Source organism: Schistocerca nitens, chromosome 1 (assembly GCF_023898315.1).
Source record: "Schistocerca nitens isolate TAMUIC-IGC-003100 chromosome 1, iqSchNite1.1, whole genome shotgun sequence".
Classification (NCBI taxonomy): Eukaryota; Metazoa; Arthropoda; class Insecta; order Orthoptera; family Acrididae; genus Schistocerca; species Schistocerca nitens.
Window position 1 is genome coordinate 947,704,057 of NC_064614.1, and position 6,000 is coordinate 947,710,056.

Sequence of the window (6,000 nt, forward strand, 5' to 3'; positions counted from 1 at the left end):
GAGTCACGTGACTAGTGCTGTAGCCAATAGGAGAGCAGCATTTTATCGGTGAGGGAGTGGTACGTCATGAAGGACCACAGCGCCCCCTAGTGGGAAAATGTGGAAATTTGAATTAGGTCATTGAATATAGATGTAGTACATTAAAACTGAAATGGAATTAAGTACTTGGGTAATTAATAAGTTAGATGCGCGATGTGAGTGTTAGAACATTTACGAAAGACTATGTCAAGAGCGTGTACAGAGGGAGCGCTCGGACGTTCGCGGGCCTGTGACGTCAGCAGATGACAAGATCGTCAGCTTTCTCTCTCGCACCGTTCACGATGGCGTCCCCTGCTGGTACCGATATGAACTAGCCAGTTGCAGTCCAGACCCAGCGGCGAACACATCTGCTTGAAATTGCTTAAATAATAAAGATAAGTCCTTTTTTCCCGCCATTATCGCACTGGAATTTGAACTTGCTGCCATTTTTCTGGATAAGGGGGGCGTGGCACTTTCGCGCCAAAATTCCAACTTCCCGCCAAAATCGCCCATCTTGGATAACGGTACTTTGACCTGGTGCGCAGGTTGTTCCAATACTGCTGGTTACTCACTTACGCCTTGCCAAACTGACAAAGCGTTATTCGCGAATAAAATAGTTGTTACTGAGAAAAGTAAACCATTGATACCGGGCACAACACATTGGTCAATGTATCGTCAGCAACTAAGAATAATGAGCGTGACAGGAATGTGGAAACTAGCCAAGTGTGCTTCGTGAGAGGAAGAGTTCACATCGTTCAAAAAACATTCACATGAAAGTAGATCTGCCTTTGTCAGCAATACATTTCGACAGGATAAATATATCAAATCACCACAATCTTTCAGGATAATCATACTTTCGGAATAATACCGACAACTGCTTCATTTGTGTAGCCTGTTGTGTAATTAGTTTATTAATGCTGATAGTGTGTACGTAAACACTGAAATGCTTTCTCCCGTCACAACGAGCTGATTAAAACATCGTTATTCGTGAGGGCTTCTCGACCCTTTATAGGTTGCAGTGGGAATGTAACATCCACATCTACATGGTATAATGTCTCTTATTACATCCAAATCCAAATAATGTTAATGGAACTCATGTACTTCATATGTCAGATGCTTTTTACCAGGAGCACAAAGGGGTCATACCTGTGGAAATTACATCTTTTCTACTTTTTGTAACAGATCGTAGAGATACGTCAGCATAACAGGCTGCAAGTACATAATCTTGTTTTACTTTCCTCCCTTGCTTCTAGATCACATGATTTTATAATATTCCTTACTTCCTTATTCAATACCCTCACCATGAATTGTCTGTCCCTTCTTACGATCTGAAAACATTGTGGAGACAGAAGATATACTCCCAGTGGCTAATGGCTCACCAGTTATTGAACTGTGCATTGTTGTTGAGAAAAGAACAAACAAAACAAAAAAGTATACCGATATATGTAACTGAAAACTATTATGAACTGACGAAAAGATATAGAGTGCTAAATCGGCGAAAAACGAAACACTACTCAGTGACAATAAAACTCAGTATACCGTAAAGCTGATTTTTCGGGTGGGCAGTACTTCCGCTGCCCATATGCGCTATGCGGAAGTGAGAATATGGCAGGACGACCACCTCGCTCCCCGCCACGCCCCTCACAAGAGCGCGCTGGCGCGAGAAACAGTGCTGGGAACCGCAACGCCGCACGACCTGGCGCAGGCGCGTGTCGCGTCCCAGTCGCGTCGTGTCGCAATTTGCGCGGTCCCATTTGGACCTGTGGAGTTACTAAAAAGCGCGCTGCGTGAGTAGCACATGTGACGTGACATGACACTACGCGCACGTTCTGCTCGGATCCAGCGCATATTGAGACGGGTGCACATACTCAGCACGCGCCGGTTGGCGACGATCTGCACTGACAGAAACGAAGCGCACGCACATTGTAATCTTTCTGAAACGATTTTACAGAAACTATTCAGTAAAACTATTTCATTTTTACCTTGCTTGTAGCGTTATATGTCAGCTTCGTGGCGAAGTGCCAATCATCTCGCTAATGGTCATACTTCTTGTGGTATACACATTTTAGTAAGACGCCACGCAAAATTTGAAAAGTATGCGATCATAATAGGGGTCACTATGATTTTACGTTCGGTGCATATTACACCATATGTTACGGGGTATGAAATTTAGCTAACATGTTATATTTTTCTTTATCTACCTCCGATATCGAGAAAATGGACCCTTTGGTTCGTGCTCACTCCCGATCTCACGCCCGCGAGAATAAAATATTCACAACATCCCTGGTATCTCCTAAACGGCTCGAGACAGCGAAACGAGAGTTTCGCGAATGATAGCACACAAAGAGGAGAGTATTTTGCCAATTCGTAAACATACAGAACTTTCTTATCTATGGAGACATGTCAATAGTTATACTTCCTTTTTTATTTTTTTCACTCCAGTGAAACTTTTTTAAGAGTTATCGACAGCTAGAGAAACAAGAGTTTCCTAGTATAAAAATAGATACGAAATTTCTTCTCTTATGTTCCTGCAAACCGACGCTATGACATTTTTTGTAAGGTGTTGAGCTCTGATTTCCAATTACTTGTTTAATGAGTCACTCTGTTTATGAGTTCGTGCAAATTACACCGTGATTTGACAAAGGAAGTACAGTTACACCTGTCAACGAGAGAAATGTGGCCGTTACTCATAAATGGTGATGCTTCTTCGAATGAGAGAAAGTCAACAATTCGCACAAAAATTAACTGACAACTCTGCTGCAGTTTTGGTTGAATCCCCGTAACCCACCGTATTTTCAACACTGAACGACTAGAATGGAAACTTACCAAAGGATTTTATTCCTTCTTTTGACCTGAGCAGTATTAAAATAATGACGAGCGTTTCCTTCAGGCGGAATGACAGGCACATGCCAGATGTTGGTTACTCACCTACGGCTTGCCAAACTGAGAATGTGTTCAAATGTTCAAATGTGTGTGAATTGGTTCAAATGGCTCTGAGCACTATGCGACTTAACTTCTGAGGTCATCAGTCGCTTAGAACTTAGAACTAATTAAACCTAACTAACCTAAGGACATCACACACATCCATGCCCGAGGCAGGATTCGAACCTGCGACCGTAGCGGTCGCTCGGTTCCAGACCGTTGCGCCTAGAACCGCACGGCCACTCCGGCCGGCTGTGTGTGAATCCTTAAGGGACCAAACTGCTGACGTCATCGGTCGCTAAACTTACACACTACTTACACTAACTTATGCTAAGAACAACACACACAAACACCCACGCCCGAGGGAGGATTCCCTCCGGCGGGAGAGCCCGCGCATGGCACCTCTAACCAAGCGGTCACTCCGCGCGGCTGACAATGTGTGATTCGCGAATAAAGTAGTTGTTGCTGAGAAGAATAAACAATTGATCTATCGCACAACACAATGTTCAGTGTATTGTCAGCAGCTGAGAATAATGCGCGTGGCAGGAATGCGGAAGCCAGACATGTGAGCCTTGTGGGCGGGAGTTCACGTCGCTCGAAAAACATTGTCAAGTAGATATGCCTTTGTCAGCAATACATTTCAACAAATGAAATATATCTAATCGCCACACTCTTTCAGGATACACATACTTTCGAAATAATACCGACCATTTTTTTTTTCATTTGTGTAGCGTATTGTATGTTGTTGTGGTCTTCACCCTTAGACTGGTTTGATGCAGCTCACCATGCCACTCTATCCTGTACACTTCTTCATCTCCCAGTACCTACTGCAGCCTACATCCTTCTGAATCTGCTTAGTCTATTCATCTCTTGCTCTCCCTCTACGATTTTTTCCCTACACGCTGCCCTCCAATGCTAAACTTGTGAGCCCTTGATGCCTCAGGACATGTCCTACCAACCGATCCCTTCTTCTAGTCAAGTTGTGCCACAAACTTCTCTTCTCCCCAATTCTATTCAATACCTCCTCATTAGTTACGTAATCTACCCACCTAATCTTCAACATTCTTCTGTAGCACCACATTTCGAAAGCTTCTATTCTCTTCTTGTCCAAACTATTTATTGTCCATGTTTCACTTCCATACATGGCTACACTCCATACAAATACTTTCAGAAACGACTTCCTGACACTTAAATCTATACTCGATGTTAACAAATTTCTCTTCTTCAGAAATACTTTCCTTGCTATTGCCAGTCTACATTTTATATCCTCTCTACTTCGAACATCATCAGTTATTTTACTCCCCAAATAGCAAAACTCCTTTACTACTTTAAGTGTCTGATTTCCTTATTTAATTCCCTCAGCATCACCCGACTTAATTCGACTACATTCCATTATCCTCATTTTGCTTTTGTTGATCTTCATCTTATACCCACCTTTCAAGACACTGTCCATTCCGTTCAACTGCTCTTCCAAGTCCTTTGCTGTCTCTGACAGAATTACAATGTCATCGGCGAACCTCAAAGTTTTTATTTCTTCTCCATGGCTTTTAAAACATACTCCGAACTTTTCTTTTGTTTCCTTTACTGCTTGCACAATATACAGATTGAATAGCATCGGGGAGAGGCTACAACCCTGTCTCACTCCCTTCCCAACCACTGCTTCCCTTTCATGTGCCTCGACTCTTATAACTGCCATCTGGTTTCTGTACAAATTGTAAATAGCCTTTCGCTCCCTGTATTTTACCCCTGCCACCTTCAGAATTTGAAAGAGAGTACTCCAGTCAACATTGTCAAAAACTTTCTCTAAGTCTACAAATGCTAGAAATGTAGGTTTGCCTTTCCTTAATCTTTCTTCTAAGATAAGTCGTAGGGTCAGTATTGCCTCACGTGTTCCAACATTTCCACGGAATCCAAACTGATCTTCCCCATGATCGGCTTCCACCAGTTTTTTCCATTCGTCTGTAAAGAATTGGCGTTACTATTTAGTATTTCCCTCAGCATCACCCGACTTAATTCGACTACATTCCATTATCCTCGTTTTGCTTTTGTTGATCTTCATCTTATACCCCCCTTTCAAGACACTGTCCATTCCGTTCAACTGCTCTTCCAAGTCCTTTGCTGTCTCTGACAGTTGTGAGTTATTTAACAGATAGTTCGGTAATTTTCACATCTGTCAAATGGTTCAAATGGCTCTGAGCACTATGGGACTCAACTGCTGTGGTTATCAGTCCCCTAGAACTTAGAACTACTTAAACCTAACTAACCTAAGGACATGACACACATCCATGCCCTTGGCAGGATTCGAACCTGCGACCGTAGCAGTCGCACGGTTCCGGACTGCGCGCCTAGAACCGCGAGACCACCGCGGCCGGCTTCACATCTGTCAACACCTGCTTTCTTTGGGATTGGAATTATTATATGCTTCTTGAAGTCTGAGGGCATTTCGCCTGTCTCATACATCTTGCTCACCAGATGGTAGAGTTTTGTCAGGACTGGCTCTCCCAAGGCTATCAGTAGTTCTAATGGAATGTTGTCTACTCCCAGGGCCTTGTTTCGACTTAAGTATTTTAGTGCTCTGTCAAACTCCTCACGCAGTATCATATCTCCCATTTCATCTTCATCTACATCCTCTTCCATTTCCATAATATTGTCCTCAAGAACATCGGCCCTGTATAGACCCTCTATGTACTCCTTCCACCTTTCTGCTTTCCCTTCTTTGCTTAGAACTGGGTTTCCATATGAGCTCTTGATATTCATGCAAGTTGTTCTCTTTTCTCCAAAGGTCTCTTTAATTTTCCTGTAGGCAGTATCTATCTTACCCCTCGTGAGATAAGCCTCTGCATCCTTACATTTGTCCTCTAGCCATCCCTGCTTAGCCATTTTGCAGTTCCCGTCGATCTCATTTTTGAGATGTTTGTATTCCTTTTTGCCTGCTTCACTTACTGCATTTTTGTATTATTCCTTTCATCAATTAAATTCAGTATCTGTTCTGTTACCCAAGGATTTCTACTAGCCCTCGTCTTATTACCTATTTGATCCTCTGCTGCCTTCACTATTTCA